The following is a 14,076-nucleotide window of genomic DNA, read 5'->3' on the forward strand; positions in this document are numbered from 1 at the left end:
AGGGTGATGCTGTTGACCTGGGGTCAGTACCACATACATGCTATAAGCAAATTCTTAACAGTTTTAGTGAATATGGTCTGAACAGTCTCACTCTTGGGTTCCCCTGTGACCAGTAGAATACAGTGTGAGACAGTTGAGATAAGGGTACAATTGGTATCTGAGGAAGCCAGCATTTTGCCTTGCTCAAGCTAACTTGCCCAGATGGGCCATAAACTTTGACTGTATTAGCACTGGAGTTATAATAATTAAGCTAATGAGGTCAATTGTCTATACTCCCAGAGTGTAGACTTTATAAATATATATTACAGTTACTCGGTCTACCTGGACATTTTATAGAATCATAAAATCTTGTAGTAGAAAAGTACCCTTAGAGACATTCTAACTCCTACATTCTACAAACAAGATAATGTTAAGGAGGAAGAGAGGAACTTTGAAACCGTTCAGAGAGAGTCACAGCTGAAATCTAAGCCTCTTTGTTCCCAGGTAAGAGATTTTAACCTAGAAACTAGATAAGAATGAATAGTAATATCATCGAATGGGGTTTCAATGAACCCTAGTGGTCTTTACTCCATTAAGAAACTTATCTGCCTCCAATTTCATTGATTCTTAGATACAGGTTAATGTGGGTGAAGATAGATCTTGACTGCAGATTATTTGAGAAGCAAAGATACGAGAACATAATTTCTCCTATAATCTTATCTCTTTATTCAATTCCCAGAATTTGATATTCATAGAGGCACAAATTATAGGATAGTGTAATATTTCCCATTATGGGAATGCAATATGTACAAGCCACAGTACTCACAGAGAAGGATGATGCTGCAGATATAGACACGGAAGTCTTTTGCAGAAAAGTAACTCTTAAGCTGGATCTTGAGGAAGAGAAGTAATTTGCCTTATAGACAAGGCAGTAAGGGTGTTCCAAGTAAAGGAAGAGTCTATGGAGAAGTGTGGAGACGTGACACTCAGCTGCATTCATTGTACTGTAAGGGGTGAATATGGCTGCGAGGATGACAATGAAGCAGCTACAAAAAAGATGGTTAGGAAGTCAGGTCCCTAAGGACTGCAGACTCAGAAGGGGTTCGGACTTTATTTGATGGGGAATCGTAAGCCAGTACATGTTTCTAACCAGGGAACAAAGCTCAATTTGCATATGGAATTGTAAAAGATAGTTTAAATTGTTTAAGTTAATTTGCCACTGAGCAAACTGAATGTTTTACATCTCAATACAGTATTGAGTTGACATTTGCTGTGGCTTCATTAATCAAGGGGGAGTTGACTGAGGTCATATTCAGTGATGTGTAATTCACTCTTTCATTTCTATGAACAGTAATATTTTTAGAAATTATAGCCCATTGTTTCATGAATGAAGTAGCCACACGAGCTGCTAAAAGTAGTGCTTTAGTGAAATCCTTCTCTAGATGCTCTTATGTCTGACCTTCTGTACTTTATCTTCCAAAGATCAGCTTGTGGTGTTAATTATGGGGTAAGTAAGCAGTTACTTCCTACAGCAAATCAGCCAAAGTCCAGGTTTGCTCTGGAGGTCCCAGGGATCAGAGCTCTGTGTTTCTTCAGGTTTCAATTTACCAGCCTCAAACCACTTAAAAGCAGGAGGAGGAGAGGCTGGGGAGTGATCGGTTTACAAGTGACCTGGGAGTTCACAGCTTTCATCCCTCCAAATCACAGTCCATATAATAGGCCTTGTGCAGATACAATTGGGACAAATTGACTCAGGCGTCTTGCTTTCAGAAATGAAAACCTTTCTTCTTCCTTATCAGTGTCCCTATGCCTGAATTGTTGGAATCAAGCATTTGATGGAGGATGGTTGTTGTTCTGAGGTCAAATAGGGGATGTAAGTCCTGAATAAGAGGGTAGGCTGTTAAGTGGCCCCCAACTGTGTTAATTGGTTTAATAGGACTCTAGCTAGTTTAGGGATTTAAAAGTCAAGCCAGAGAAACAAAGCCTAACAAGCTTTCTTCTTTTTAGGTCAGTGAGAGATTCAAGTAGAACAATTTACAGCTGGCACATCTTCAAACCAGGTTGCTGTTGTACCAAATATTTTTAGATATATACTGTTAGAGATGCCTTCAGAATTTTTAGAATGTTTTCAAAAGAGGCAATATTTTCAACTTGGAGCTTGAAGTTGGCTTTCAGGGGCACTATGAGTCTCCGAGAACCCAGGTTAGTGGGTGCAATGATGATCATTGCCAAATAATCCTTCTCTGCAAACAGAAACACAACTTAGAGAGAATTCAGATTTACCTGAATGATTTTCAAGCAAGCTAGTTTTCATGATCCTTTCCAAAGTAGAATAAACATAGAATTTGAGAGGGATTGCTTTTTATATTAATTTAGAAATAGAAGGCTTATTTATTAGGAATTCAGTAGTCTTGCTTTAAAGTCATGTATCCTACAAACAATTTGAGCAAAACTTCCTTAACACATCCTTACCACATATACAGGCACCTCATAAAGTGACAAGTATTGTGAGGCCATAGCACTATCAAATTATGGCATGCTAGATGTATTAGAGGTGAGTAGATGATCTAGTGACTATATTGTCATGGTTCAATGCATTAATACTGAGAAAAATCACCATTAGTCGTTATCAGTTACTGATTAATGGTAATTATTCTCCAATTCATTCTATTACTGGGATGATCTTTCTGAAATTCAGTTCTAAACTTGACACTTACCTATCTAAAACCTTTCAATGGCTCCCTAGTGCCCTGTAGAATATGTTTCTGTCTGCCATTTTCAAAGACTAAAATAATCTGCCCTGAATTAGTCTATCCAATACACCCCAAGGAATGGTATTTTCAAATGACATCAGATAACTCACTAGTTCTTTTACTAGGCATGAATAGCCATATCTTATCTCTTACCTCTTCAAGAAGTTTCTACTATTTTTTTCTCCCAGTAGGAACCTCACTTGTTCCTCAAATGCAACTTGGTTAGGGAAATTTTCCCATCTTTTAAAAATGCCCCCCTGCTTTTTTTTTTTCTGAAGTTCACCTCCAACTACCACCATCCTCGTTATTTCCATGAAACTGCTGCCATTAAAGTTACCATCAATCTTTTTGTGGTTAAACCCAAAGAACACATTTTGCTGTTTATTTGTCCTGACTTCTCAGCAATGTTTTATACAGTTAACTGATTCCCTTCTTAAACTCTTTTTTTTCCCTTTGTCTTCCACAACATGACATTCTCCCAATGTTCTTTTGCGTTTACTCATTCTTCATTGTGACAATCTCTTCCCCTGTTCACCCAGCAAATAGTTGTATTTCTCAGGTGGTTTATTCCAAGGTCAAAGACTTAATTAGTTCTTACATATTGATGGCTCCTACATTTACATTTTCAGACTATCTTTTCATTATATGCTTCAGATCCATATTCTGAACTGTCCAATGGTTGGAAACAGTTGGACATCCAACATAAGTCTTAAAATCAATATGTCTCACTTGAAGTCATGATTGTTACTCTTAAATCTGCTCCTTTTTATCATTGCTGAACTCAGATAATGTCAGCATCATATTCAGCTTCTCAGACTCAAAACCTGCTGTCATCTTTGTTTACCTTTCTTCATGTCTAATCAGATATAAAATTTTAATAAATACCTGAATTAAACTAAATAAAACTGTTCACATATATACATATATTTACTTATACTTGTGCACATATGTAAACCTGTGTGTGTGTATATATATATGCACACACAGATATGTATGTAAGTATATATGTATTTATGTATGTATAAATGATGTCCTCTCTTATTCACCTCCAGTGTCATGGTTCTAGTTTAGGCTATTATAATCTCACACATGGTTTTTACCAATGGCCTCTTCACTGTTTTTTGTGCTTCCTATTTGCAGTCCTCAAGCCGTTCTTCCCATTGTAAATAGAGTGATCTTTGTGAAATACAAGCTAGTTGTGTCGTTCCCTTACTAACCATTTTTCAGTTGACTTCCTGTTATATTCTGGATGAGATCCAAATTTTTTAATATGTTTCATAAGAACTTGTATTTAATGCCACCTCTTACCACCTCTCACTTGCTACTCTGCTTTAAGCCATAATGAGTCATGGTCCCTTTTTCTTCTTAATTAGTTAAACTCTCTCTCACTGCACATGTCCAGGCCTTCCCCTTGCATAGAGCATTCCTGCCTTCTTCTAGGTAAGTCTCAGGGAACCCACCTCTCCTTAGTCCTTATCATTTATCAGTACCCCATGCACTTGGTGCTCCCTTGTCACCATATAATACCATCCTTTGTGATGCATGAAACCCTCTGTTTTCTTAGTGTGGCACTTTGATTGCACTATGTTGAATTTTTAATGTCATTTTATCTAGTCCCCACTAGATTGTGGTTATTCTGTTTTCATAAAATAAAATAGACCTCAGGACCTTGAGGATTAAATAATGAAACTAAAATAATTACAATCTAGTGGGGGCTAGATTATTGTTATTATGTTCTGTGTTCAGTTCTAAACTTGACACTTGCCTATCTAAAACCTTTCATTGGCTCCCTAGTGCCCCACGGAATATGCTGCTGTCTGTCATTTTCAAAGACTAGAATAATCTGCCCTGAATAAGTCTATCCAACATTCCCCAATGAATGGTCCCTCCCCTAATTATGGCCCCTCATGGGCCATAATATAACAACCATCACCAACTTACTTATCATTAGCAACTTAGCAATTCTGTAGTATCAATGTAATTACTATTTTGTTGCTGTTTCAATGATAAAATGGGATTTAAGCAGGGTACAAAGTACATCTACTGTCTTCATAAAGCCCCCATGAAAATGAATACATATATATATTTATATTTATATATATGCCAGAAAGTACTTTCTTCTGATAATCCTAATTTATCCAAATGTTGAAATGGCTAGTTAAATGCATTTTGTTTTAAGATTATTATTGTTACATATTATTTAAGCATGTGATACTGTACTACACTGTTTGGTGCAGTGACTAGTATTCAAACTATCAGAGCTATTATGATGATTTGTATACTTGAAAATGATTTTTTTTTTTTTGCTACATGAACATACTCCAAAGAATATTCTTCTATTATTTGATGTCAAGTACCACTTTATCTCCATACTTTTCTCTTCAAGTTTATGATGATAGAGATCTTTATTAACATCAGAAGACTGATGCTTCCCTAAGAGGCTTTTGTGGTTTCACACCTGTTTATATATGATAGAAAGTAAATATTACATTTATAGAATCTATGTTCAATGAAATTATCTGAATTTTTCTAACTACATCTATAGTAAGAAGGTTAGAGTAAAACGTATGAATAGACTTTTCCAGTCCTAAGGGTCTAAGAATTTTTCCCCATTCAATATTCACTAAACGCAGCATTAAGAACATAATCTTCTTTATGCTGCTATCACTCTTAGACTTTAACATCTACAAAGAAATATGTAAATTTTCTTTAAGTATCAAACGTTTTAGCCTAAGCCACATTTTAAACTAAGGCATTTATTATAAATTTCACTTATAATTATTAGTTTAGAGAATTTGTATTTGACAAACCATAGTCAATAAATATCAAGTATGAAGAGGAGTATATACTTGAAAGTATACGACTACAGAAAATAAACTCTGGATTACAAAAATCACTTCAAGGAAAATATATCTTGTAGGAAAATGAATCCATTGAAAATGAGCTACTGTAATTGTTCACAATAGTCATCTTTTTCTACAAAAAGTAACTCCTCATTTTTGGTAGTGTTACAATACTGCTGGTAATTTGGTAAATATTTTCAAAGGGTTTTTCAGGGATTATATTTTGGGAGTATACCTCCCTATTGATGCATGACACTATGTTAAGTCTCTAAAATTTTCAGCAACTGCCCAGTGGAAAAACAGCACTTAGTCAAATGATATATAATATTATAAATATAACTTTTACATATAATTTTTTCAAGATATATACAGATGTTTAATTTTTAAGTAGCTAATAGTATGTCACTTATTAGCAATTTAGTATTTATATGTGCTTTTTTATCACATAGTGTGACTTTAGCACATTACTTGACAAATATATTCTACACTTCACATTTCTAATAATCATTACACATTAAACAATTGTCTAAGGAATCTTTACTAGCGAATCATGGAGAATCAAAAATTCCTGCAAGTGACTTGGCATTTTCTAAGATTGTTTCTTTCTTCCCCTCCTCTCCTTCCTTCCTTCTTTCACTCTTACTGTTTTTAGTAAAGTCACTTGACCACGTGCCTTCTGTTAGATCATAGTTAATTCCATTGTATTTAACATATTTTAGTTTTGTTCCTTAAAGTGTGGTACATGTAAGCTTTTCTGATTCAGGACCTAGCAAACCCAAAGAAACTCTGAAATTCTAGCCCCCGCTACAGCCCTCGGTTGGGTGGTAATTAGATCATTCTGTATTACAGTAACAGATTTAGTGTTTTCATTCCCACAGGAGCCTGCAGGCCCCACCTGTCTGCTGGAGAGACACAATCTCATAAAGCTGCCAATACTATGATTTAGCTGAATACATGTTTGTTAATAAATCTTTCATCATATTATAATCAAAGAGCTCTTTCAGTTTATGACCCACCTAATGAAGGATTTGGAGTGTCTGCTCATCAATTTAATGTTTATAAAGACAAAGGTAGGGGGTGTTCATTAGTGTGTGTTTATCCCCTTGGCTCAGGTGAAAAGTGGAGCAGGATAGGTGGTAAAGGAAATGAGAGAAAATGTTCATTAAGAATAAACTCGTGGTGTGATCCACAAACACATTAGCTTTGAGCATAAATGTCTTGTGAGAAAAAGCAAACATTTTTTTAAGTCTAATGAGCCTCTAACATCTACAACAGTTCTTTATCAAAGGCCTTTTTCAGTGATGTAGCCAGCACCATTACCATCCAAAGAATTTGATATGGTTCTCTGAGTTACAGGAGTGTGATTATTAATATGGTGTGAGTGAAGTTCAGAACTTTCGAGGGCTTGCAATCTACTAGTGTACAATAATGGACATTCATAGGACCTTTCATGGCATTAATGTTAGGTGTTCAGGTCTCAATTTTATGATTTGTTTGTGGTTAAACTTACAGTTAGTCAAACGTTTTTTGGTTTTCTTTCTTAATACATTGAGAGTAGATATAATTATTATAGTCCTGGTGTTATTTTAAAATGATTGTATATATTTATAGGGGTACAGTATGATGTTTCAATATACACGCAATGTATACATTGTGTAATTATATATGATAATACATAACCTCTATGGAAATACACCAAAGATTTTAATGAATGAAAAACAAATACAAAATGATATTATGTATGTATGCACATATATACACATTCATAATATTTACGTGCACGCACACACACACATATATATATGTAATTTGCTAAAGTTATAAAGTAGGTCACATCTTCTGCTAAAAAAAGTCTTTAAAATTGTTACTTTCCCAAGGAATTCTCTGCCCTGTCAAAGCTTTTCTCTGTGGTCCAGTGCTCAGCTGCCATTGGACTGAGATCCAAACAAGTTTAGGGAAACAGACAGTACACTGACCCTTGTCTCCTGTTTCCCTCCAACTCTAGAGCAAGTTCTATTTCAGCTCCACAATCAACAAATAGCTCTGAAAACCAAATAGGCCACACTGTTGGAAGTCAGAGAGAGTGAGGTCAAAGAGAAGTCCCAAAAGAGGGAATATAATATCTTCTCATTTCCTTGGTGGAAATTTCCAGCCTTCACACTCATCCATCAGGATATCCTCCTTCTCTGCTCTTATCACTCAAATCTTTCGGCTGTTCCAGTGTCCACCTGAAGATGACACAGCTGTATCAGACTGGATGATCTTTTATGTTGTGTCTGCATTCATTGCTTTCTCTATTTCCTTTCCTTTGTGATATTTTCAGCATTAGGAAGTTTCACTCACTTTGACCATTGTTTTCATACATTTGGGTTTTAGACACAGGATTGTTTAATTTGAATCCAAAAGGATGGACAGGAAGGAAAGCAGACAGCAGAGATATCTTTCACTTCCTAACTGAATCATAACATTCTACTTTCATGAGTTTGTCACACTACAGAAAAATGCAGGGCATTCATTTGAAGAAATGTAAACAGTAAGACTGTGACATGTTCTCTTACTCAGGGTCTTCATTCAAAAGGTGAAGACTAAGCTTGTTTTTGGAGGGGATTTTTGATTTTCTGATTGCACATTCTCCTGATAAAGGCCAGATTTGGCTCAAAGTGAATGTGCAATTTCTTAGCACTAAAATTCTTTCATGAGTTGCTTAAGTGTTAATAGAAATCACTCATTGCACTGTTTTGATAGTAGGTCTGCAGAAATTAAGCTGCCTGATTGATGCTTCAGCATTGCCACTGAAACTTTTGTGTGTGTGTGTGTCTCGGATTTTGTTTTATTTCCTTTTTGCGCAAAAGCTCTGGTGCTGAACAGATCTGGTTATGAATATTGGCTTGGCCATGTACCAAATGCATAGCTTTGGGCACCATAGTGAGCTTTCCTAAGTCATGGCTTCCTCACTACTATGTTGGGGATGAATAAATGTATGGTGTTTAATGACTACATGAGAAAAAATATATATTAAGTGCTTAACCCAATGCAAACCACGTAATAAGCATTCATTTAAGATAACTGTTATTCTAGTTAATGTCTATTGGTGTTGGGTTTTCTAGACTTTACATATTCCTTAGATCACTGCAATATGCGTATAATATAGTCTGCACTCCAGGCATCCATAGCTATTTTAATTATCATGTCAATAAATTTTATTATTTGTTTTTCTTTAATATGCTATACAACTTTTTAAGAATAATCTCCGAATGTTATATAAATTATTAAATAAATATATAAATATAAATATATATATATATCTCCTGTATATTATGATGTCCTGACATCTTAGAAAACTTTTCAGTCTGGGAAAATACTAGACAATAATGGGGATAACAAGAGGCCCAGCCTCTGTTCCACATACCCCAAGAAGCAATACTCCTCTGCCTTTGTCATTCTAAACCAAGACAACAGGCAACTAAAAACCACCCCTATAGCTTACAGCCCTCAGAATTATTTAAACCAGACAATCTTAAACTGTTAACCTCACCCTGTCTTCCTTTACTGAGGAAAACCCAGTAAAGACTGTGGTATAAGTGCTCCCCTCATTCCTGACTGCTACCTCCTGACCACACTGGTGTTTTCCCCAGGACCTTTGAGCAACATGCAATGACCCTCAATCTGGCACCTGTGAGTGTTCTACATTTCTTCCTTCCAAGCCTCATTTTGGTTTCTCCTGTGGGTGTACTGACCATACTGTATCCCACATTGACAATCTTAAAACATGTAGCATGCAATAATTTCTCCCAAAGTCAAAAAGCATTCTGTAGTGTCATATTGCCTATAGAAGGGCTGAAGTCAACAGCTCATGTCTGTCCTGGTGCTGGTGGTCCGTGAGGCGCATTGCCTGCTTCAGCATCTACCATCCAACCTCAGGTCCAAGAGGAGAAGGGCCTGCCTCAGTCCTACAGTTTCCTTGGTGCCATGTCCTCTGTGGTTCCCCCTCAGTGAGGATTCTTATATGCTTGTCACTATTGGCTTGTTTGAATTCAACTACCTATTCAGAAGGACCAAAATAGGAGAAGAAAAACAATGTGATTTTTATGACTTCATGACTACTTTGAGGTGTCCTAAAAAAGTGGTTAGTAAAGAAAACTACTGACATAAAAGCTCATCATGCCATATTAGGAATTGAGTGAAGTAGGGTTCCCTCAGAGGGCATGATGAGAAAGTTGGGCGGTAGTACTTTGGTGATATTAGGGCTTATATTGGGAGCACACAAGGAATGGAAAGGATTAAAAGGCAGAGTGCATGCTTCTCAAACTGCTGTGAGACAGCACAAAATTATGTGCATAATGGGTTCTTATTATATACTTACTGGATTAATGGATAAAATATTTCCCAAATATCCCAAAATTTCACAGTTCAGAAGTCTGCCATGTCTACTGTAGGTTCCAGCATTTCTTACTAGTGGTTATTGTCTTCAGTCATACTCAGCTCATTAAAAGCAGGGTGATTTCTTGGGCTTCGTGGGGAGGGAGCAGAAGAATGAAAGGTTTAAAATGTGATACAAGGGAGGCTGATTATGTATGAGGTGGAGGAAGTGCATGGAAGGATCTAAGAGCAGCCTCTAGGAGCTCAGAGTGACCCCTATCCAGTAGCCAACAAAAGACAAGTAACCACGACAGGGAACAGGATTCAGTCAGCAACCTTAGTAAATATTAAAGCAGTGTTTTCCTTACAGCTTTTAGATAGGAGCCCAGCCTAGCTAACACATCAGCTTCAGTCTGTGAGACACTGAGAATCCAGCGAACCTGGGGAGACTACATACCTAAAGAACTCAGAGACAATACGTGGCTATTGCTTTAAGCAGCTAAGTTGGTGGTAATTCACTATTTTATAATAAAAAACTAATAAAAGGGGTTATCAAAAAATTTGTGAGCATATATTAAAACTACCACTGTAATTAGTTAATTTTAGTGAAGATACTTTGAGGTTGTGCAAATATTTTATTCCCCATTTCTAATCTCCATGACTTTTATTTTATTTTATTTTCTGTATTTGTATTATTGTACCTCATGGATTTCCAGGGTGATGCTGAATAAAAGTGATGAGAGAGGACACATTTGTCTTCTTCCTGATCATTAGGGGTAAAGCATTTGTTCATTCTCACCAGTAAGTATCCTGTCAGCTATAGACTTTGTGTAGATGCCTTTTATTAGATTAAAGTAATTCTCTTCGATTCCTAGTTTGCTGAGAGTTTTTATCATGAGTGGATGTGCTTTTTTTATTGTTTGTCTGTTGAGATAATCACATGCTTTTGCTTTCTTAGTCTTTTATATAGTGAATCCCATTGATTTATTTTTGAGAGTTGAACCAGCCTTGAATTCCTATAATTAATTACCACTTGTTCAAGGTGTAGTTTCCTTTCAAAAGTATTGTTAGATTTAATTTTCTATCTTTTTTATTATCTTGACTCTGTATGAGAGATATTTTTCTATAGCATTGTTTTCTTGTAATGCTTTTGTTTAGTTTTTATATTAGGGTAATCCTGGACTTATTAAATGAACAGAGAAGAATTATTTTTGTTTTTATATTGTGGGAGAAGTTGCATATAATGACAGTATTATTTCCCTAAATGTTTATTAGAATTTGCCAGTGGAATGTTCTAAGCCAAGTTGGTGAATGTTCCATCTACTCTTGAAAATAAAATGTATTCTATTGTTTTAGGCACCACTATTTTTGGTTTGATTTCACTCAGTGTGCCACATTCTTTAAATTTCTCTAGAGACAATTTGTGTCTAGGATGGGGGTGATAAACCAGAACATCTATATGATTCTGAGATATAGTTCTTATTTGTGTGTCTTAGGCTGTCTTTGCAAGCTGTTCTTTCTCTTTAATCTTTCTCTAGCAGTATTCTTCCATTACTTGTTACTGCAAGCATCTTAGGTTAGTGGTGATGAGGTGTGGTTTCTATTGTTCTAATTAAAGCTTGGTCTTAGGTTTGTCCCAAGTCCTTGGGTCTTAGCACTGTAGTCCTCTCTGTCCTCTGCCCTTGTCCTGGTTCAGCTGGAGACCAGCACATTAACTCTATTCCACCCCAGGGACAGGATCCCCATGACATACTTTTTTTCTTCCTTCAGCTGCATTGAGGGCTGTGCCGTAAGGCCATAGTATTGTCCTTCTCCTTCAGATAACGCTTCTATTTCATAGTGGGAATGTAGGGGAAGCATCCCTCCTGTGTGGCCACTGTTCCTGTCCCTCAGGTCTGTACCATGACACCAAGAACTTTCTTAGGGTTCTTTTTGATCTTTTCAGTGAGCACCTGGGTAATCCATGCAGAACAGTCTGAAAATATTGTGAACTTGCCTAATTTCTGTGGACCCCCCCACCCCCACACCAAGGAGTTTACTCTTTCCCACCAACCTGCACTCGGCCTATGCTAACTTGTCAGCTATTCTAGCTGAACTCTTATTATTGACTTTTGATTGTATCTATCTCAGGTGAGTACATGTTCACACCTTCTCTCTCCCTGCAGGCACCATCTCTCCTTACATATTGTGTCAGATCTCTGCTATGTGATGGGTTTGGAAAATGCCATGAATTTGAAGTTAACATGGCCCTTTTTCATTGCTTCAATGCTGCTTTTCCAGCTCTCTGTACCCGTGGGCTAAGGTTGAAGGCAATTGCAATTCACTGACACCATGTTTTAAGATTATTAGCTTTTATTCATTTCTTCATCTATTCATGTATTTAAACACTGATGAAGCAATTTTATTCTATTTGTATTTATGTCCCTACCACTTGTTCTAGGAACATAAATGCAAATGGAATAAGACTGTTTTCTCATGAACCTCACTGTCTGTGGGGAATAGAGACAGCCTAAAGAGCAAGCAGTTATCCTAGAATGAGATCCGATGAATGTGCACTGAGGGGGCTTGTGGAATTGGGAGCAGGGTAGTGTTGGTGCTCTTCAAAATGATCAAGAATGTGCCAGGAAGGCAAAAGTGTTGAAGTACATTTTTTTTTTTTTTTTTTTTTTTTGAGACGGAGTCTCACTGTGTCTCCCAGGCTGGAGTGCAGTGGCGTGATCTCGGCTCACTGCAAGCTCCGCCTCCCGGGTTCACGCCATTCTCCCGCCTCAGCCTCCCAAGTAGCTGAGACTACAGGCGCCCGCCACCACGCCCGGCTAGTTTTTTTTTGTATTTTTAGTAGAGACGGGGTTTCACCATGTTAGCCAGGATAGTCTCGATCTCCTGACCTCGTGATCCACCTGCCTCGGCCTCCCAAAGTGCTGGGATTACAGGCTTGAGCCACCGCGCCCGGCCACATTTTTTTTTTATTTTTTATTTTTACTTTTTAGTTGAGATAGGGTCTTGCTCTGACACCCAGGCTGGAATGCAGTGGCACATTCACAGCTCACTGCAGCCTCCACTTCTTGGGCTCAAGCAATCTTCCTGCTTCAGCCTCCTGAGTAGCTGGGACTACAGGTGCACACCACCATGCCCAGCTAATTTTTGTAGAGATGGGGTTTCTCCATGTTGCTGAGGTTGGTCTCAAACTCCTGGACTCAAGGGATCCTCCCACCTCAGTCTCCCAAAGTACTGGGATTACAGGTATGAGCCACCATGCCTGGCCTAGAAGTGAATTATAAGCAAAGGGAATAGAATATGCAAAGCACAAAGCATGAAACAAGCACACACTTTTGAAATTTTAAGTGAGATGATGTTTCTCAATCATAGGATATATATCTCTATAGAAGATAGCTTTGGTTGAAGAAAATATTATGCTGCTATAATATTGCAGGCTATCGAAAACTGTATTCTGTATTTTTTTTTTCTGTGTACTAAGCTTTTTGTACAAAGCCCAAAATTCTCTAGAAATCTCACCCTTATCCAATCCATTCTCCATTCAACTGACACTTTTCCCAAGTGCACAAAAACCACCTAAGTTTGCTCTTTTGCCACAATTAAATAGCTATGCAAATTTATCTATTTTTGTCTCTGCCTTAATATGCCCATCTGTCAGTTGAGATAACAGTTCTTTCCCTGGTTCCCTCACAGGAATGGAGTGAAGATATTCTAAGACCAAGGACAAGAACACACTGTAACAAACAAAAACCCTTAAAATGTGACACGAACAGGTTTTATCCCTGCCAAGAAATATTTTCTGAATTCCTAGAATGATTAAATGGTCCTTCTCTGTGCTCTGATAATATCCTGACTTACATCTGTTTTATCACTTATAATATTTTATTGAAATTATCTGTTCATGTGCATATTTCCTCCAGTAGACAATAAACTCCTTAAATCCAGGAACCACAGCGTATTTATCTTCGTACCTCTCACCCTTAAGTTCATATTACATATTTGGTTTGTGAACTGACATTCATCAATAAAAAAGTTGTGTCTCTCCAGAAACCAACTCAGTTTCTTGGCACTTCCCTGTGGCCTGTACCACCTTGTATTATGTATGAGGCGAATGAGTCAGGCTCCTTGGTGGCCCCTCTGGGCAG

This window comes from Macaca nemestrina, chromosome 13, assembly GCF_043159975.1.
Source record: "Macaca nemestrina isolate mMacNem1 chromosome 13, mMacNem.hap1, whole genome shotgun sequence".
NCBI lineage: Eukaryota > Metazoa > Chordata > Mammalia > Primates > Cercopithecidae > Macaca > Macaca nemestrina.